Here is a 23,421-nt window from a genome sequence, read left to right on the forward strand (position 1 = left end):
AAGCTTAAAATAAATTTTAAGATCTGGATGGTTCAAGTAATTTGATTTTAATTCCTTCAGTGCTAGATATATATGTTTCTCACCCAGTGCCTACATTGGCGGGAAGTATTGACCTACCAAGTAGTTAAAAGTGGAAAGGGTTGGCTGCGCGAGTGGGCTGTTCTGAGGGTACATAGAAATTTCCTTTAATTTCTTTCCTCACTTAGACATGTTAAAGGAAGACTGTATATAGACTTTCATTATGAATCTCTTAATTTCCATATCTATATTTAATTGAAATGCACAGATATTAGGGCTGCCAAACTGTTCCTGACATTTCAGTGAGTAAATGTAAAATAGAATTTTATTTTCAATTTAGTGGAGAGAATTAGTAAAATATGAAGCTGATGAGATGTGGATGAAATGTGATTTCTGATTCTGGCTGTGTATCATCTAGTCAAAGAGAGTTTGGTGAGAGAGGCTAAGATTTTATTTATCTTACTGATAGCAATTGAAATAATCATTTAAAATAATTAAGACATTGTATTTTATTTATTAAAAGTATGAGTTTTTCCAAAGGTGAAAAATTTTTATAGTTTTCAAAAACATAGAAACATTGACTTAAGGAAATTGAGATTATAGATTTGTAATTTCTAACTGGGTCATTTAGTGTCTAGGGAAATTTTAGAGATCTCATTTTTAATTATAAGTATATGATCTCCAGGGATATTCAGGAAATTATGACTCTACCCACTTATTTATTTATGTATGCATTGAAATTCTTAGCACTTTATAGAATTAATTCCTTGAAATAAACTTATAATGTTATGTTATATATATATGTGTGTGTGTGTGTGTGTGTGTGTGTGTGTGTGTGTGTGTATAATATATATATATATCTTATAGATGAGAAAATTAAGGCAAAAGAACTGTGGTAATTTACCTTTTATAAACAAGTGGCAGAGTTAGATTTCCAACAGAGGGGATTTGTTCTCAACCACAACCCATACAAACTGCTCCCCCTGTGATTAGCAATCACTTTAAGAAAATAGTCATGGTTCTGAGGAACATTCTATTGCTATTCCTCAACTCTCATTTTCCTGTCAAGGGCATGTCAAGGGCAACTTTGCTCTAGGTAAATAAAATATGTTCAACAATCTTTAATGCAGTTCATGTGTTCATTGAAACCATTTCATCGCTCCTCTCCTCTAAAAATTTCTTCAAATTTCTCTTTAATACTTAAACTCAACCTTAACCAAACTAACCAGGACATTTATTTAAAAGATAATTTTACAACATCTTTTTTTTTTTTTTTTTTTTTTTTTCGTGCTGGGGATCAAACCCAGGGCCTTGTGCTTGCAAGGTGAGCACTCTACCAACTGAGCTATCTCCCCAGCCCCTTACAACATCATCTTTAAAGTGAATTAGTCATTTATGTGTGTATACATTATATGATTTTTATAAATTTACCTCAAATATCTCAAGACTGGAGATGAAAGGTTAGTTTACCACTTAGATGGGAAATAGTCCCTCTTTGTTTACATGTGCATATTGAATTTTTCAAAGTTTCTATCAAATTATAAATGGTTACATGGTAAGTCTTTTATGTATAATTTCTCTCAGGGCTAAGTGTTTCTGTTATCCATCCAGTGGCCACTTAAGAAGGAAATATTATTGACTTAAGCAGTTCAAATTAGGAGAGTGCCTCAAAGGGGATTTCTCAGTGAATGTATAGGAATTCTTTGTTTCCTGACCCAGGGGACTGTAGAATCCCAAGCTAATTTGTCTTCTTTGGACATGTTTTGCCTCATTTTGAAACTTTCACAGGTAAAATATTCTTCATCCCAAGATTATTTAAATGAAGGATTATCAAAATGAAAGGTGGAAAATCCTAGAGATTGTTTACAAGGTAAAATGTAGGGAGAATAAGAATCTTGCACCAAATCACAGCTTTTTAGGAATGGAGCTGGTACCATAAAATTCACCAAGGAAATGTTACTTAATAACAACACATAGAATGTGTAAGAATGAAAACTGAGGAGGTCTCTCTCGTTTTTCTTGTCCTGTCTTTTTCTCTTCAAATGTATTGTTAGTGATATTAATACTCATCACCACTTATATAGCATTCTAAAAGTATTATTTTACACAATACTAACTTTTAGTGCTAATATAAATACTATATTTTTAATACTCTGCAATATTCTAAAATAATTGTAGGGTAAAATAAAATTTTAACTTTGAATATTTAAATCAGGAGAAAAGAAAAATCCAAGAGGACAAGTGACTATTTTTGAAAAATTCTTCATAAATCACTTAACTTTTGTAAGTTGGTTTAATAAAAAAAAAATTCCAAGTCATCTCACACCCATTAATGTATGGCTACTAGCAAAAACAAACAGACAAAAACAAAAAAGAAAAAGAAACAGAAAATAACAGCAAGTGTTGAAGAGGATATGGAGAAATTGAAACTCCCATGAACCATTCATGAAAATCTAAAATGGTACAGTTGCCATAGCAAACAATGTGGTGGTTCCTCAAAAAATTAAAAATAGAATTACCATATGATTCTGCAATTCAGCTTCTGAGTATATATTCAAAGGATTAAAGCATGATTTTGAATATATATTTGCACATTCATTTTAATAACAGCATTATTCGCAACACCCCAAAAAGTAAAGAAACCCAAGTGTTCATTGATGGAATAGTGCATAAGCAAAATGTGGTATATAAATTCCTTGGAATATTATTCAGCTTTGAAAAAAGAAAATTTGGAGACATACTGAAACATAGATGAACATAAAATAAATTATGTTACATGAAATAAGCCAGTTGCAAGAAGAAAAATGATGTGAAATTCACTCAGAGATTGTAACTAGTATAAACAAATTCATAGAAACAGAAAGTAGACTGGTGATTGCTATCATGATTGCCTGGTTGCTAGAAAAGAATAAGGAATTATTTAATATATAAAGTTTTGACTTTGCATAAAGTTTTGAAGATTGATTGTATACCAATGTGAACATACTCAACACTACTGAACTGTACACTTAAAAATTATGATGGTGTTTATGTTAGTTAAAAATAAGTAAAAATTCATAGGAAAAAATAAAAAAGGTTTTTTATTGTATAGAACCATTGTATTTAAAACTAATGGTTCCCAAAGTGTGCTCTTTACAGCTACAGTATCATCATTACCTGAGAACCTGAAAAAAAAAAAAATCTGTTCAACACTATATTCACCCTACTAAAAAGAACCAAGTCCAATTGGGTTTTGTATTGGATTCTCTGGCAAAATTAAAAATCTGGAGATTTTAATAAAAGAAATATAATTATCCTATTACAAATATTTTAAAAGATGCTTAATACTATTTTATGCTTACCTACAAGATTTTTATCTACTAGGTAAATCATTTCACCTTAAATACTTTGTTTCAATCAGTTATAAATTTAAACTTATAAAAAATAATCAGTGGAAACAAATGTGAGAGCGTTTACTTTATATGAACAAATAGACACAGATTGTTTCATGTAACTATGAACATTCCCAAGAGTTCTACTCAAAAAATCTAACAACTTTTGCTGGGGCAAATCTCTGTCGGCCCTGGCCTTGGTGCTGAAATAAAATTCTGGATTCCTCTCAGATTTTGAGCATTACTACTTTAGTTTCTTGGTGATAAAAACTGAAGGAAGGGAATTTGGGGATGTACCAAGTGGTAAAAACCAGTAAGACATGAGGATTTCAAGGAGTCAGCTAAATAACAAGTTCATGGAAATATTTCAATATTCTATCTGCCAGCCTGGATGCACTGTTGTGTACTGTTGAAATTTGTCCTGACTTTTATTTACTTGTTTGCTTTGTATGTGATTTTGATTGTATGTGTCTTCCCAATTATTGTAATTAGTTTTATCACTAAAAATATTGCATTAAAATATAAAACTGGCACTAAATGTAAGATCCATAGTTGAATTAGATCAAGGTTCTGGAAACTGGATGTATTAATACAACAGAATATTTCAATACAGATCAGAGTCAAGAGTGATGAAAAATAAGCATGTAATTTTGCAAAGTTATCATAGTCCAATGATTCATATGTCCTATTTTCAAAAATTTATTAAGTGAGTCAGGAAAACTGAGCCGAAATTCTTGATTGGTGGCCTAGACTAAATTTTTAAAAATGGGCCTAATAAAGTCTAAGAAAATAATAATTCAAAATGATTGTTTCTGATCCTGAAGGTTTTAAACCACTTGCTTAATACTTTATCTGTGTATGTTTTTGTGAAGTAGATTATCTTTCTGGTTATGGATACTAAATTATTGTGAGCTTTAATTTATACACAGAACTTATTTTCTAGGTATTATTTGTAAGGGTAAGCCTACATTGTTCCTAGTAAAAACAAAATTTTTTTCATTTTATAGTTTCTTCATTTTGTAGCTTAATTAATAGATCTATATGGGAAAACAGATAGAAATGATCAAAAATAGCACTGTGAGGTCTACTCACATTTCTCATCTTTCTTCATTTCTCTTTTTATCTCTTGATTCACTGAGAGTAAGTAATGAACAAAGTTCCCTATTATTTAGGAATACCCTGGAATATATTTCTTACAAAGAGAATATGTTACATACACTTGCTGCAGTCATGGACATCATAACATTAAATACTGGCACATGCTATTACCTAATAAGAAAGCCTAAAGTTTCCCTGATAATGTCCTTTATAGTGAAAGTATCCAATTAGGATTGGGCGTGGTGGCACATGCCTGTAATCTCAGGGACTCAGGAATCTGAGGCAGGAGGATGACAAGTTCCAGGCACTCCGGGCACATTAGTGAGACCTGTCTCAAAATTAAAGTAAAAAAGGGGGGGAGTTTCAAGATGGCGGCCTAGAGGGTGGCTGCATTTCATGTTGCTCCAGGACTCAGGTTTCAAAAGAGGAGATATTGAGACACTTGGGACCAACTCAAAGCAGCCGGGTGACTCTCTCCCATTGGGGAGGCGTCCCAGATGGGACGATAGTCCCAGAACGCAGGGAACTTTGTGAAGTAGAGGTGCTGGCGAGATGCCCCTCCCCCCGCTGGAGCAGTGAACTCGGACAACTGGGAGCGCCGTAAAGGAGGCCACTCAGCACAGCGCTGGGACTCGGAGCAACCACTGGGGCTCCGGCGGCTGCCCAGGGGAGGAGTGGCGAGGAGAGCTGTGTGGACTCAGAACACCGGGGACTGCCCTGAGGAGGAGGAGGAGGAGTGTGGCCACTTGGATTCGGAGTGACTGCACCAGAGCTACAGGCGGTTGCCAGAGGAGAAGCCACGTGGTGAGCTGTTTGGACTCTAAGCAACAGCTTCTGAATCCTGGGGTCTGCTTTGAGGACGAAGAGGAGAAGGAGGAGCGTGGCCGCTTGGATTCGGAGTGACTACACCAGAGCTACAGGCGGTTGCCAGAGGAGGGGCTGCGTGGTGAGCTATTTGGACTCAGACCACTTCTGAACACTGGGGCCTGCCCGGAGGAGTAGGAGGAGGAGGAGGAGCACAGTGGGTCATTTGGACTCGCAGTGACTACATTAGCACTCCAGGCGGCTGCTCAGAGGAGAAGGCGAGTGGTGAGTTGTTTGGACTTTAAGCGACCGCTCCTGAACACAGGGGGCTGCCTGGAGGAGAAGGGTGGTGGGTCTCTTGGTCTTGAGTGGCCGCACCAGAGGTCCAGGTGGCTGCCCAGAGGAGGCGTGCAGAGGGTCACGTGGATTCAGAGCCACTCAGAGTGACCACACCTGAACACCCGGGGGGTTACCGGGAGGAAGAGGAAGAACAGGGAGGGTCATTTCGACTCGGAGTGATTGATTACCCCAGGCTACGGGTGGTTGGTGGGAGGAGGAGGCACGCAGTGAGCTGCTTGGACTCCTAGTGACCGCACCGGAATACTGGGTGGCTGTATGGAGGAAGAGGCGAGTGGTAGGTCTCTGGGACTCAGAGCAATTGTACGGGGCCCCAGGTGGCTGCTCAGAGGAGGGGCAGCATAGCCAGGCGATTAGGTGCAGAGCAGGGTCCCAGGATCTAGGAGGCTTCTTGGTGGAAGAGCCGAACAGAGACAGGCTTAGGGGCGGAGCAAAGGTTCCAGGCCTGCGGGCAGATTCTCTGAAGAGGGGCAGTCTAAGGAGATTCATCTGCGAAGGGTGAGGCTCCCAGGCCCAGGAGGTAGGGCCGGGCCCCTGGAAACTTTGCAGCGGAAGGCAGCCCAGCCCAGGCGGTAGCTGTAAATTGAGGGGAGCCTCTAGAAGGGAACTGACCACTGAGACCTCCCCACCAGGTGAGTCTTCTCTGCTGGGTGAGGTTTCCCCACAAGGATGGTAAAACCAGAGACTCAGGCCCAAACAGGCCTTCCCTCAGCCCACAGCCTAGGTCCCCTTTGGATGACCATTGGTCAACAACTGGAGGCACCTCTGCCCACTAGCAGGGATTATACCCCACCTGAAGGCCACCACTCCTAGAGAGGCAGCTTCCTTGTGAGGAACTGCATTATCAACTTCCTCCAAGATTTCAGCCTACTGAAGGCTAAGGGGGGATATATATAGAAATCTTCAGGGACATTGTAAGTCAATAGAGGAAATCTGCAATATCTCAGCGGTCCACTGATACCTGAACAATATGAGAAAACAAGGAAAGAAAATGCTACAAACAAATCTAGATGTTACATCAATAAAACCCAATGACAGCATGGCAGAAGAAATGACAGAAAAGGAGTTCAGAATGTACATAATTAAAATGATCAGAGAAGCAAACGATGAGATGAAAGAGCAAATGCATGCACTCAATGATGAGATGAAAGAGCAAATGCAGGCATTGACTGATCGCACCAATCGATAATTAGAAGAGGAAATACAGGAAGCAAAAGATCATTTCAATAAAGAGTTAGAGATATTGAAAAAAAAACAAACAGAAATCCTTGACATGAAGGAAACAATAAACCAAATTAAGAACTCCATAGAAAGCATATCCAGTAGGATAGAACACCTGGAAGACAGAACCTCAGACATTGAAGACAAAATATTTAACCTTGAAAACAAAGTTGAACAAACAGAGAAGATGGTAAGAAATCATGAACAGAATCGACGAGAACTATGGGATATCATGAAAAGGCCAAATTTAAGAATTATTGGGATTGAGGAAGGCCTAGAGAAACAAGCCAAAGGAATGAACAATTTATTCAATGAAATAATATCAGAAAATTTCCCAAATCTGAAGAATGAAATGGAAAATCATGTTCAAGAGGCTTATAGGACTCCAAATACACAAAATTACAACAGACCCACACCAAGGCACATCATAATGAAAATACCTAACATACAAAATAAAGACAGAATTTTAAAGGCTGTGAGAGAAAAGAACCAAATTACATTCAGGGGGAAACCAATACAGATATCAGCAGATTTTTCAATCCAGACCCTAAAAGCTAGAAGGGCCTGAAACAACATTTTTCAAGCCCTGAAAGAAAATGGATGCCAACCAAGAATCTTTTACCCAGTAAAACTTACCTTCAAATTTGACGATGAAATAAAATCCTTCCATGAGAAACAAAAGCTAAAAGAATTTAGAAAAAGAAAGCCAGCATTACAGAACATTCTCAGCAAAATATTCCATGAGGAAGAGATGAAAAACAAAGAAGCAAATCAGCAAAGGGAGGAATTATCCTAAAGGAATTGTCAAATAAAGGAAGAACCAAGTTGTGTCAAATAAATAAATAAAATTTAAAAATTGAACCAAATGACCGGGAAACCAAATCATATCTCTATAATAACCCTGAATGTTAATGGCCTGAATTCATCAATCAAAAGACATAGACTGGCAGACTGGATTAAAAAGAAAGATCCAACAATATGTTGCCTACAAGAGACTCTCCTCATAGAAAAAGATACCCATAGACTAAAAGTGAAAGGATGGGGAAAAACATACCATGCACATGGACTCAGCAAAAAAGCTGGAGTATCCATCCTCATTTCAGATAATGTGGACTTCAAGCCAAAGTTAGTCAGAAGGGATAAAGAAGGTCATTTCATACTGCTTAAGGGAAGCCTAAATCAGCAAGATATAACAATCATAAACATCTATGCCCCCAACAGTGGCTCATCCATGTATGTCAAACAAATCCTTCTCAATTTCAGAAACCAAATAGACCATAACACAATCATACTAGGTGATTTTAACACGCCTCTCTCACCACTGGACGGATCTTCCAGACAAAAATTGAACAAAGAAACCATAGATCTCAATAACACAATCAATAATTTAGACTTAACGGACATTTATAGAATATACCATCCAACCAAGAGCGAATACACTTTCTTCTCAGCAGCACATGGATCCTTCTCTCAAGTAGACCATATATTGTTCCACAAAGCTAATGGTAGCCAATACAAGAAGATAGAGACACTAGCATGTATTCTATCAGATCATAATGGATTGAAGTTAGAAATAAATGAAAGAGTAAAACACAGAAACTATTCCAACATCTGGAGATTAAACAATATGCTATTATATGATGAATGGATAACAGAAGATATTAGGAAGGAAATTAAAAAATTCTTAGAGGTAAATGAAAACAAAGAAACATCATATCAAAATCTCTGGGACACTATGAAAGCAGTACTTAGAGGGAAATTTATTTCATGGAGCGCATTTAATAAAAGAAGTAAAACTCAACAAATAAACGACCTAACACTACAGCTCAAAGCCCTAGAAAAAGAAGAACAGAACGGCACCAAAAGTAGTAGAAGACAGGAAATAGTTAAACTCAGAGCTGAAATCAATGAAATTGAAACAAAAGAAACAATACAAAAAATTGACAAAATAAATAGTTGGTTCTTTGAAAAAATAAACAAAATTGATAAACCTATAGCCACACTAACAAAGAGAAGACGAGAGAAAACCCAAATCACTAAAATTCAGAATGAACCAGGAAATATCACAACAGACAGGATGGAAATACAAAACATAATTAGAAGGTATTTTGAAAATCTATACTCCAACAAAATAGAAAATTTCGAAGACATCAACAGGTTTCTAGAGACATATGAATTGCCTAAACTGAACGAGGAGGACATAAACAATTTAAATAGACCAATTTCAAGTACTGAAATAGAAGAAGTCATCAAAAGCCTACCAACAAAGAAAAGTCCGGGACCAGATGGGTTCTCAGCCGAGTTCTACAAAACCTTTAAAGAAGAGCTCATTTCAATACTTCTCAAAGTATTCCATAAAATAGAAGAGGAGGGAACCCTCCCAAACTCATTCTATGAAGCCAATATCACACTGATACCTAAACCAGACAGAGACTCATCAAGGAGAGAAAATTTCAGACCAATATCCTTAATGAACATCAACGCAAAAATTCTCAACAAAATTTTAGCAAATCACATACAAAAACATATTAAAAAGATAGTGCACCATGATGAAGTGGGTTTCATCCCAGGGATGCAAGGTTGGTTCAACATCAGGAAATCAATAAACGTAATTCACCATATTAATAGACTTAAAGTCAAGAATCACATGATTATTTCAATAGATGCAGAAAAGGCATTTGATAAAATACAGCACCCCTTCATGCTCAAAACACTAGAAAAAATAGGGATAGTGGGAACATTCCTTAACATTGTAAAGGCCATTTATGCTAAGCCCATGGCTAATATCATTCTAAATGGTGAAAAACTGAAAGCATTCCCCCAAAAACTGGAACAAGGCAGGGATGCCCTCTTTCACCACTTCTATTTAACATCGTTCTTGAGACTCTGGCCAGAGCATTAGACAAACCAAAGAAATTAAAGGGATACGAATTGGAAAAGAAGAACTCAAACTATCCCTGTTTGCTGATGACATGATTATATATTTAGAGGAACCTGGAAATTCCACCAGAAAACTCTTAGAAATCATAAGTGAATTCAGTGAAGTAGCAGGTTACCAGATCAATGCCCATAAATCCAACACATTTTTATACATAAGTGATGAATCTTCAGAAAGAGAAATTAGGAAAACTACCCCATTCACAATAGCCTCGAAAAAAATAAAATACTTGGGAATCAATCTCACAAAAGAGGTGAAAGACCTCTGCAATGAGAACTATACAACACTAAAGAAAGAAATTAAAGAACACCTTAGAAGATGGAAAGATCTTCCATGTTCTTGGATAGGCAGAATCAATATTGTCAAAATGGCCATGCTACCTAAAGTGCTATACAAATTCAATGCAATTCCAATTAAAATCCCAATGACGTACCTTACAGAAATAGAGCAAGCAATTATGAAATTCATCTGGAAGAATAAGAAACCCAGAATAGCTAAAGCAATCCTTAGCAGGAAGAGTGAAACAGGGGGTATTGCAATACCAGATCTTCAACTCTACTACAAAGCAATAGTAACAAAAACGGCATGGTATTGGTACCAAAATAGAAAGGTAGATCAATGGTACAGAATAGAGGACACGGACACAAACCCAAATAAATACAATTTTCTCATACTAGACAAAGGTGCCAAATTATACAATGGAGAAAAGATAGCCTCTTCAACAAATGGTGCTGGGAGAATTGGAAATCCATATGCAACAGAATGAAACTAAACCCATATCTCTCACCATGCACGAAACTAAACTCAAAATGGATTAAGGACCTCGGAATCAGACCAGAGACCCTGCAGATTATAGAAGAAAAAGTAGGTCCAAATCTTCACCTTGTTGGTCTAGGATCAGACTTCCTTAACAGGACTCCCATAGCACAAGAAATAAAAGCTAGAATCAACCACTGGGATAGATTCAAACTAAAAAGCTTTCTCTCAGCAAAGGAAACTATCAGCAATGTGAAGAAAGAGCCTACAGAGTGGGAGAATATCTTTGCCACTCATACTTCAGATAGAGCACTAATCTCCAGAAGCGATAAAGAACTCAAAAAACTCTACTCCAAGAATTCAAATAATCCAGTGGACAAATGGGCTAAGGAAATGAATAGACACTTCACAGAAGAAGATCTACAAGCAATCAACAAACATATGGAAAAATGTTCAACATCTCTAGTAATAAGAGAAATGCAAATCAAAACCACCCGAAGATTCCATCTCACCCCAATTAGAATGGCAATTATCAAGAATACGAGCAACAACAGGTGTTGGCGAGGATGTGGGGAAAAAGGTACACTCATACATTGCTGGTGGGGCTGCAAATTAGTGCAGCCACTCTGGAAAGCAGTGTGGAGATTCCTTAGAAAACTTGGAATGGACCCTCCATTTGACCCAGCTATCCCACTCCTTGGCCTATACCCAAAGGACTTAAAATCAGCATAGTACAGAGATACAGCCACATCAATGTTCATAGCTGCTCAATTCACAATAGCCAGACTGTGGAACCAACCTAGATGCCCTTCAATTGATGAGTGGATAAAGAAACTGTGGTATATATATACAATGGAATATTACTCAGCCATAAAGAATGATAAAATTATGGCATTTGCATCAAATGGATGAAATTGGAGAATATCATGCTAAGTGAGATAAGCCAATCTCAAAAAGCCAAAGGACGAATGATATCGCTAATAAGTGGAGGATGACACATAATGGGGGGGAGGGAAGGGTTAGTGTTAGGGTTAGAGTTAGGGTTAGGGAGGGGGCAAGTATGGAGGAAGGAAGTACTGTATAGAGGGAAAAGAGGGGTGGGATGTGTTGGGGGAAGGGAAAAAATAACAGAATGAATCAAATAACATTGTTCTATGTAAATTTATGATTACACAAATGGTAATCAGAAACAACATGTATCCCATTTGTTTACAATTAAAAAAAATTGAAGTAAAAAAGAACTGGGGGTGTAGTTTAATAGCAGTACACCCACCCCACATATAAAATCTGTGCTCACTTGTTGCACTTATTTGTTGTTTTTCTAGATTCCCACAGCAACTTTATAGAACATCCCTAATTTTATTCTGTTATATGTTTTCTCATGATTAGATTCAGAGTATACATTCCTGGAAGGAATATCTGAGAAACAATGCTTTGTGTTTATCTCATTAGTTAATACACAATATGTTAGCCTTGATTACTGGATTAAATGGTGTTTGTCATGTGTCTTTATTATAAATCATTCTTTTCTTGATATTAAAGAAACATTTTATTGGGAAGAGTGTTAAACTATTAAGTATCACATTGCTAATGAAACATTTATTTACTAATCTGAACATCTATTGATGTTTTTATTAACTGAATTTATTATTTCAAAGAAGTTTTCCACATAGTGATTTTTAAAATGAATTACTACTTCCTTATTTACTTTTTGACACTGTACCATAGCTGACAGTATCTCTACTCTTAATTAACAAATTAAGTAATATCAGATTTGCTTGATGCATTCCTGTATTGTTTAGTGAGTTAAAATTAGTGGCAATTGCTATTTAGTTATCTTTATATTTTCCTTTTAAATTACCTTTTTAAAATATAATTTTCCTACAAAAAATGAAAATACTTTGTTATAAGTGTTGGTAAATGTATACATTTGTGTACCTATCAAGCCAATTAAGACATAGATCATTTCTATCACTATAAAATGTTCCTTCATGTTTCTTTGCAATCAGCTTCTCCCCTCTCCATCTACATCATATGATCCAAGGCAACTATTCTTGCTTTTAGTCACTACAATAGGCAAAAATGGAACCCTGTATAAATGGAACCCTGCTGTATATACATTAATGTGTGTGGATATTTTTAACTCTTAATAGTATTTTTTATTTCTGTCTATGCATTTGGCCATAATTATTCCTTTTTATTGTTGTATAATATTCCATTTATATACTGAAATTTGCTTACCTATTCAGTGAATGTTTTTGTCAGTTTTTTATTGCTGTGACTATAAAGACCTGAAAAGAACAATTTTAAAGGAGGAAAAGATTATTTGGGTGTCAGGGTTTCAGAGGTCTGAGTTCAAAGACAGTGGACTCCATTGCTGTGGGTCCAAGAGACGTCTGAAGAGTATGATGGAGGAAAGCATCTCATAGCAACAGGAAGCAGAGAGAGCACTCCACTCATGAGAGACAAATTATAAACCCTGAAGGCATGCTCCCTGCGACCTATTTCCTCTAGCCACACCCCACCTGACTACAGTTACTACCCAGTTAATCCATATCATTGGATTAATGCACTGATTAGTTTAAGACTTTCATAACTCAATCATTTCCGCCCTCACCTTTCTTGAATTATCTTACACTTGAGCTTTTGAGGGACAACTCATATCCAAACCATAAAACTGAAAAATGGAAAATTTGATTATCTTCAGTGTGGGAATCAATGTACAGTGACCATTTATATATAAATACAAGAAACTTCTATATATTCCATAACTTCATCACTGATTGCCATTTCAGTCTTATAGACTTCATTTCTTTATGATTTCAATTTGAATTTCCTTAATGAGTCAACATTACTTTGTATATTTATTGGTTATTCATGTTATCTTTTCTTTGTGAAGTGTCTATTTAAATATTTTATTCTTACTGAGCTGTAAGACTGCTTTATATATTTGGGATACAATTCTTTCATTGTGTATTTCTATTACAAGTATTTTCACATTCTATCACTTGCCTTTTGATTTTATTAAAAATATTTGGGGATAATCAGGAGAATTTTTAATTTCATGAATTTCAATGCAATTTTTTTCTACCTTTGGACATCTGGTGGTTTTGGTGTCCTGCCTGAATAATCTGCATTTTAAACAGCAGCTTCAATGAGACTCCTGTGCAGAATTCTGGAGTTATTCTCTGTGATGCTCTCTGCTCTACAGGCTCTGCTCTGTAAACCCCTGGTCACTTTAGACTTACTGAAATCCAGCATTTCTCTATTCAAGCTTTTTCAACTCCCTTTTCTCACAAATTACTTGAGAGTACATGAATCTCAACATGCCCTACACTTTTGAATATTCTGTGTTCAATATGGGTCTGGCATGCTGTGGTTCAATTTCCTTTTCTTTACCTCTTGAGGTGTCCAGGCAGAAAATAAGGGAGAATTTTGGACTTATTTAATGATTTTGCCTTCTCTCATGCATCACAGTCAGGTGTTGCCTATTTCCAAATATATCAACTTTGCTTTATAAATTTAGTGTAGTTTGAAGTTTATGGTGAAAGTTCAGTGCAAGTTAGTCCATTAGGGTGTGGGCAGAACTTCTCCAGTAGGATAGTAATTCAATTTTGCAATAATGTTGAAAAATAAAATAAAGGCTACAGCATTGTTCTTTCTTATTGATTTTATTTTGTAAAATTAAATCCCCGAAACTGAATCCTTGAAGTTTACTCTCATGAATCCAACAAATTCATCAAGTTTATTCATGCATTTTCCAGTTCCCACTGAACTCTGTCTGGATTTTCTCAAATAAAAATGGAGTCTCAACACAGGTTGTACAGGAAAAAGAGTAACTGGAATAAACACTTGAATATACTTTCAGAAATTATGGTGCTAAATACAACCTGGCATGGGGACACACACCTGAAATCCCAGAGGCTCAGGAGGTGGAGGTTGTAGGATCATAAGTTCAAAACCAGCCTCAGTAACTTACAGTGGCTTTAAGCAACATATCCAGACCCTGTCTTAAAATAAATAAAGGAATTAATAAATGAATTATATATAAATCAAGGTCTGGGGATTTGGCTCAGTAGTAAAGCACTCCTGGGTTCAATCCCTGGAAAGAAAGAGAGAGAGAGAGAGAGAGAGAGAGAGAGAGAGAGAGAGAGAGAGAAAGGAAGGGAGGGAGGAAGGAAGGAAGAAAGAAATGGAGGGAGGGAGGGAGGAAGGAAGAACAAATAAATAAATCATGGTGTTAAATACATACAACAAAATATGTGTGGGGTTCCATAAAGAGATATAAAGTGCATAGTTATCCTTAGATAGGTCTAGAATTTTTTATATCCATAATTCTAACAATATCTTGTACCAAAAATAAAAATTTGATGTATTTAAGTGAAAAAATGCAAGGACTAAGTTAATTGTCATAAACTTCTACTTCTGTGAAACTCTTCTGAATTATGCTTAATTACTCCCCATACTTTAGTTTGCCACATTTATTATTAGGAGCAGCTAATTTTCCTTTTTAAGACTCTGCTACCTTTGAACCATTTAAAACTGTTCATTGTGGACATTTCACCTTCATGTTCTTTACTAGAAGTTTGTGTTCTTGAACTCTGACCATGACAATATATGCAATACATATGGGTTTTTTGTTTTGTTTTTCTTATGCCAAATTTTAAAAACTGTGAAGATAAGACAAATTGGTAAGAATTTTGTATAGGAATTCAACTGTCCCAGAAATTGATATTGCATTGTTTCTAGGTTGTCCAAGTTTCTTGATCTAATTATTCCTATCTAGTATTATCAAATTTAGAAACCCACACAGAAGAATTTGAAGTAGGCTTACGCTACTTACAGTTCACTTTATTTAGCCAAAAAAATAAATAAATAGAGATGGAGTCAAGTTCATTGCTCTTTTCTGTCTCCTTTTCCCTTTTTCTTGACCAGCTTAATAGAATTTATACAAAGAAGTAGGGGAATACATGTGGGAGTAATGTCCAATCTGCATGTTGGTAATAGATTATCTGCATGTTTTATTTCACTTCATTATTAAAAAAATGTTTTTCACTGAAAAGTTTTTGTCTGTTTAGTTATTTTATACAATAATAAGTAATGATAATCTAAAGAATTACACTTGCTTAGCAATCTCTGTAGACTCTTTCAAAGGTTGTTAACAAATATAAGAATGAAATCCAATTTATGATTTCTTTAATATGACAGAGAAGAGTTTTTGTCAATTTCTCTACTGTTGCTAAGTTAGTACTTCTAACCTTTCTAATGTTGAGAACCACCTAGTAGACAGGTCTTCCCCCAGATTTTCTGGTTCATTGCATATGAGTGAACCATTACGTATAGGTGAGGCCCCAGAACCTGCATTTCTAAGAAATTCCCAGGTGGTACTGATTCTGCTTAGAGAAACACTGTACCCAGGAAAACAAATTATCTGAAGAGTTGATTTCTTTAGGTAGAATATTTCACAAGTGGCAAATATATTTGCTAACTTGGCCAAGAGCCTGTTGTTGAAAGGAAACTATAAATAAGGCATTAATATTATTTTTAAGTGTTTTAATTCCCGTATTCACTGCAATATTTGTTGTGGTGATGCAGTTTACATCTATTATAGTTCCCCCTGCAACTGAATAGCTTTTTTATTCTAGGAAAGCTTAGACTATTGTATTTGGATACAAACTTCACGTTTGGTTTTCTTTCTTGGACCAAGTTTGACTTGTGAATTTCCACTGAATACTTGCTTGCTTTCTATAAAGTAACTTGTTTTAGACTCTAATAATTCAGTTTGACTTAACATTTCACTACTAACTCTGCCCCCTTTTCTTTACCATATGGTGCAAGATTTTTACCCTGTGCACCTTTCTTTCACACACGGATCATGATGTATTATTTTCTGCTTGTAAGTGGAAACACATTCAAGGCATATTATTTATGAGTGAGACTTTCATTCTATACACAACTTATTTTTTAACAGGTCGATTCCTTCAACTCATTCCACTGGAATCACATGGTAATTTAGGCTTCTTCTATTTCTTAATTTTTTTCCTCTTTGTTTCTCCCTCCTACCACACATACGCACATGTGTAGGCATGAACACATACGTGTCTCACATATAGTACATACACATACATGTCCATACACCATCGTTTAGTCATCAAAATGTGTTGTGATGTGTTTTATAGTAACTTGGGTTTTAAATATTATATGCTGGAAAATGCTCCAAAATTTACATTAATAAGAAAATCCAGTCATTAGAATCCCCTAGATGACATCCAGCTAATCAGCATGGCTCAGCTTATGCTGTGCTGTTTCTTTGAGATACATTCTTAGGCATAACTATTAATAATCCAATGACAGTTTCTTCCAAGTACCATGAACACACAGCAATGTGCATTAAATTCTGTGTTCCCAAAGCAAACCTTAGTGAAGGTGATTTTGTGTATATTATTTTTATCTTCTAAGAAATTACTATTTGGGGATATTTCAAGATGGTAGAGTAGATGAAGTCACTTTCCTGACTGCTGTATGATGTGAAACCAAGAAAGCAGATAGGCAGCTTCTTATCGAGGTGGGTGAATTAAAAAAAAAAAAAAAGGTGAAGAATTTGCTGGAATTTAAAACTAGACATTCCAAGCAGATTGCGGATGTAGGAGGTTGGATATAATAAAATAAGGAAGAAATCCCCAGCAGCAAGGCTGCTATAGCTGGGCCAGAAGCACCAACAAGAGAGGTCCTTCCCTGAGCACAGTGGAGGGATAAGGGAAGTAAAGGAACACACATTTTGGGGAGACTTGAGATGTGTCTGGATATAGAATGCTTAGAAATCAAAAACATTGCCTGACAAATATGAAAGGCACAATGCACAATATCTTTGTGAAGGAAAGAAGCCTCCATCTGTCCAGGTAGTGCTCAGAGGACAAAGGAAGGAACCATTTTGTAGCTGCAGTGTAGGCTTGACAGATGAGAGAGTCAATTCCTGCAAACCTGAGTTTGACCTGAAATACAGGCCCAATAAACACACCTCATGACCTAGAGTTTGCTTAAGTGACCAGGAGAAAATCAAATCGACACAGAGGATGACTGTTCCTAGAAACACTCCAGGCTCTACCCCACCCCTCCAATCTGGCTGCTTGAAGGACCAACTTGGAAAGAAGCATCTGCCTGAGAACTCAGAAGGGCAGGGATGGGAGAGATTGTTTGGAAACTGAATCCAAGACTAGTGAATGTGGGGTCTGCAGGTGACAAAAGGAAAAAAGATTCGGGTCCCCAACCACACAAGCGGAACCCAGGGGAGAACTTGGATGCAGTCTTCCAGCATGAACCAGCAATTAATGGAACCTAGAAGTGCACTGATTTAACATCTCCAGCCCAATTGGCATTCAGCAAACAATCTGGAGCCCACCTGAGCCTAAACTGCCTCCAGGAATTTCGCCTATGAGATTACCTCTCTCACTCCAGCGATCGAGAAGGTGGAGCTTCATGTTCCAGATGACCACACATAAAACTGCTTAGAAGAGAAGCTGAGAGTCTTTTAAATTCTGCTGGAAAGAATTCTTCAACTTTTCATCAAGATTTTTTTTCTTTTTTCTTTTTATTCTTTTCTCTGTTTAATTTTAACCTTAATGTTACATGGACATTAATATATATATATTCATATTTTTCTCATTTCTACCATTTTTGAAGTCAGTTATGTTTCATGGATGAGTTTTTTGAGAACTATGATATTTGCTTAGTATATTTTAGTTTTGTTTTGTATTCTTTTTATTTTTTTTATTTACTTTTCCCTACCTGTTTCCCTTGATTTTTCTCTTTTCTTCTACTAAAAGTCAATCTCTACTGTTCTCTATTTCACTCTTCCTTTGATTTTTTATCTTTAACTTCTCTCCTCTTCCCTCATAATCATCACATCCTATATCACTTCTGTTTTCTCCTTGTTCACCATTTAAAATTGTAAATCCTTTTGCAAACTTGCTCTTTTTATTGTAGGCAATAACCAATCATATCATTTCTGTTTATTGTTATCATTAACATTGTAGTCATCATAGTAGGAACTATTTGGTTTAATGTATATTGTTTGCATTGCTTGTTGTTATTACTTGTCTTACCCTGAACAGTGAGGTACTGGAAACCTTCAGGGACACTATAAGTCCTCAGGGTAGAAACTCTACTGCCTCAGATTCATACTGTTAGATGGATAGACAAGCAAACAAATGAATAATTGTTCATTCAAACCAAGATACTCAAATAACAGAATCCATCAACACTACAGTGGAAGAAATGTCAGATAAGAAACTAAGAATGTGCATAGTTAAACTGATCTGTGAAGTAAAGGACAGTATAAAGTATGAAATCAGATAGAAAATACAAGAAGTAAAACATAGCTTCAATAAATGAATTCTGGGGAAAAAAAACACAAGCAGAAATCCTCAAAATACAGGAATCAATAACTAAAATTAAACAATAAAGATACATTAACATTCAAAAGGAAATATTTTTTAAAATTTTAAAAATTCAATAGAAAGCATCACCAATAGACTACATCACTTGGAAGGCAGTTTCAGGCAATGAAGACAAAATATATAATCCTGAAAACACTGTTGATCATGGAGAAAAGATGTTAAGAGATCATGAACAGATCTTCTGACAAATATAGGATAACATGAAAAGACCAAGTTTAAGATTTATTGGGATAGGTGAAGACTCAGAGACAGTAATGAAAGGAATGCACCGCCTTTCAATGAAATAATATCAGAAAATTTCCCAACCTAACGAATGAAATGGAAAATCAAATATGGGAGGTTTACAAGACCCCAAATATACAAAATTACAACAGATCAACACCAAGGAATATTATGAAAATGTTGAACATATAGAATAAGGATAGAATTTTAAAGCCTGCCAAAGACAAACAACGGGTAACATTTAGAGGAAAACCAATCTGGATTTCAGCTGATCATACACCCAAGACCTTCAAAGCTAGGAGAGATCTTGGAATAATATATACCAAGTTCTAAAAGAAAATGGATGCCAACCAAGAATTTTATGTCCAGCAAAATTAAGCTTTAGAATGGATGATGAAATAAATACCTTCCATAATAAACAAAATTTTAAAAAATTTGCAACTAGAAAGCCTGCAGCACAAAGCATGCTCAATAAGATATTTCATGAGGAAGAAATGAAAAATAAAAGTGAAAAACAGCAAAGAGAGGAAGTATACTAAAGAACAGTGAATCATTGGAAAGATGAATTCAAATTAACAACCAGAAATAAATTAAAATGACAAGGAATAAAAATCATATCTCAATAATAACATTGAATGTAAATGGCCTAAACTCATCAATCAAAACACACAAATGGGCAGATTGTATTAAAACACAAGACTCAATGATATGCTTTCAGAAAGAGACTTGTCTCATAGACAAAGACATCCATATACTGAAAGTAAAAGAATGAAAAAAAAAAAAAAAAAACACTATTCACATGGATCTCAGAAAAAGTTCGGGTTTCAGATAAAGTGAACTTCAAGCCAAAGTTAATCAGAAGGGAGAAAAAACATTTAATGCTGCCTAAGGGACTTATACATCAACAAGATATAACAATCATAAATATTTATGTCCCAAACAATGGAGCATCTATGTACATCAAACAAACCCTTCTCAATTACAGAAAGCAAATAGACTACAACAAACTTGGTGATGTTCACACACCTCTTTCACTGATGGATAGATCCTACCAAAAAAGACTATATAAATATGCTATAGAACTAAAAAATACAATTAATAATTTAGACTTAACCAAAATATGTAGAATGTTTCATCCATCAATAACTGAATATGCTTTCTTATAACATCACATGGATCCTTCTCTAAAATAGGCCATATCTTAAGCCACAAAGAAACTTGTAACAAATACAAAAAATAGAGATAATACCTTGCATCTTGTCAGATCATAATGAAATGGAATTAGAAATAATGATAAAATTAAAAAAAAAATAGAAGCTATTCTAACACCTGGAGATTAAATAACACACAATTGAATGAGGGCTGGCAAAAGAAATCAGGGATGAAATTTAAAAAATCTTAGAAGATGGAAAGTTCTCCCATGTTCTTGGATAGGTAGAATTAATATTATCAATATGGCCATACCACCAAAAGCACTATACAGATTCTATGTAATTCCTATGAAGGTTCCAATTATATTATTCCTAGAAATAGAAAAAGCAGTCATGAAATTCATTTGGCAATATGAGAGACCCAGAATATCCAAAGCAATCATCAGCAAGGAAAGTGAAGCAGGAGGTATCACAATACCAGAACTTAAATTATACTACAGAACTACAGTAACAAAAACAGAATGGTATTGCCTCCAAAATAGACATGTAGATCAATGTTTCAGAATAGAAGACACAGAGACAATCCCACATAAATGCAGTTATCTCATATGAGACAAAGACACCATAAACCTATATTGGAGAAAAGATAGCCTCTTCAACAAATGGTGGTAGGAAAACTGGAAATCCATATGTAATAAAAGGAATTTAGAACCCATCTCTCACCCTGCACAAAACTCAACTCAAAGTGGATCAAGGGTCTAGGCATTAGACCGGAGACCCTACACCTACAAGAAGAAAAAGTGGGCCAAAATCTCCATTATATTGGTTTAGGAATTGAATTCCTCAGCAAGACTCCTAAAGAGCAAAAAGTAAAATCAAGAATCAATAAATGAGATTGTATCAAACTAAAAACCTTCTTCACAGCAAAGGAAATAATCAAGAATGTGAAGATACAGCCTACAGAATGGGAGAAAATCTTTATACTGCCTACACCTCAGAGGATTAATCTCTAGGATATATAAAAAACTAAAAAATTTTAACACCAAGAAAAAAACCAAAAACTAAAAATAATCCAATTATTAAATTGGCAAAGGCACTGAGCAGACACTTCACAGAAGAAATACAATCATTCAACTAATATATGAAAAAATGTTCAACATGTCTAGCAATTAGAGAAATGCAAATTGAAACTACACTGAGATTTTTATCTCCCTCCAGTAAGAATGGCAATCATCAAGCATAAAAATAACAATAAATGTTGACAAGATGTTGGAAAAAGGTACAGTCACACAATGCTAATGGGACTGCAAATTCATGCAACCACTCTGGAAAGTAGTATGGAGATTCCTCAGGAAACATGGAATGAAACCACCATTTGACCCAATTATCCCCATCTTTGGCCTATATCCAAAGGACCTAATATCTGCACACTATAGTGACATGCTCACATCAATGTTCATAGCAGCTCAATTCACAATAGCTAAACAATAGGACCAACCCAGGGGCCCTTCAACAGATAAATGGATAAAGAAAATGTGGTATGTATACACAGTGGAATATTTGCCATAAAGAAGAATGAAAAAATGGCATTTGCTGGAAAATGCAACTGGAGACAGTCATGCTAAGTAAAATAAGCCAATTCACAAAATTCAAAGACTGAATGTTCTCTCTGATATGAAGATACTGACTCACAATGGTGGGCGGAGTGGAGTTTCCCCAATTTGGACAGGGGGGAATGGGATGAAAGGAGGCAGATGGGAATGGGAAAGACAGTAGAATGACTTGGATGTAATTTTCTCATGTTCATAAATGAATACAGGACCATTGTAAGTCCACATCATGTACAACCACAAGAATAGGAAGCTATACTCCATGTATTTATGATATGTCAAAATAATTCTACCATTGGGCATAACTGCAAGTAACAAATAAAAGACATTTTAAAAAAGAAAAGACTTTTTAATATCTGTAATCAATAAAATGATGTTTAGAAGAATCAAGTCAGAGTCAACCATTGGATACCAAATGTCAGTAGGAAAATCACTTTCTGTTGTTGTTGAAATTCATAAGAAACTAGGTTTAAAAATTTGGGAAAGGAATTCCTTTGAGCTAATTAAGTAATGAATCCCTCAATTTGCAGATGAGGAAACTGAATTTCAGTGTCCAGATGACATGTTTCACACATTCACTTTGGCAGAGCCTGGATTTGAACCAAGGGGTGATTTCTAGAACTGTCCTTTCGAATATCCCTTTGTAGGAGCATAACTTCAAAAGAATAGTGCTCTGAATAGAAATGATCTTAATTTTATATTGAAAAGCATTATGAAATATATTCTCGTCTCTTTATCTATAATCTCCACTTCTTTACTTTCTCAATTTATGCTAAGATGGCAAAAAGTTGAAATCTTCAAAGAAGCTGTTAGTGTCACCAATTCTCAGGGGACTGAAAATAATATCCAGTCATGTGTTATCAAGTTATCACAGTATGTCCAACATGAACTGCAATTCAATCACAGCAATAAAGATAAGCATCAATGATGGCTTTCATCAACCCAAGGAATCATATATTCTATCACTTAACTTACACAATGGTATTCAGGACTTCATCACATTGTACTAGGTACTGAGCTCTCAAAAGGAAAATGTTATCACAAAACAATGCCCACGTAATCAAGAGGAATTGCTGTGTTGTTTTAAAAACCAACCTGTGAAATAGCACCAAGATATGCTTTCCTAAAAGTAGAAAATATAACCAAAAATCAAATTGGACTCAAAGAGTTTTATGATTTGGAGCAGCATGACAAATATTTAATCAAATTGAACTTATGCCTAGAGTCTGACCAATATCCTGGTACCAGAAGCATCAGCTTTACTCAAGAGAAAAAATAAATTTTTAGAAGACTTCACATCTGAGGTCAAATGCTTCCATCTTGTTTCGACATTGTTCTCTCCTTAAACATTTGGGATCTTAGAATATTATCACTACAGGAATCGCTGAGTTCATGTACATCAATTTTCACTTCAGAGAG

This window comes from Sciurus vulgaris, assembly GCF_902686455.1.
Source record: "Sciurus vulgaris genome assembly, chromosome: 10".
Classification (NCBI taxonomy): domain Eukaryota; kingdom Metazoa; phylum Chordata; class Mammalia; order Rodentia; family Sciuridae; genus Sciurus; species Sciurus vulgaris.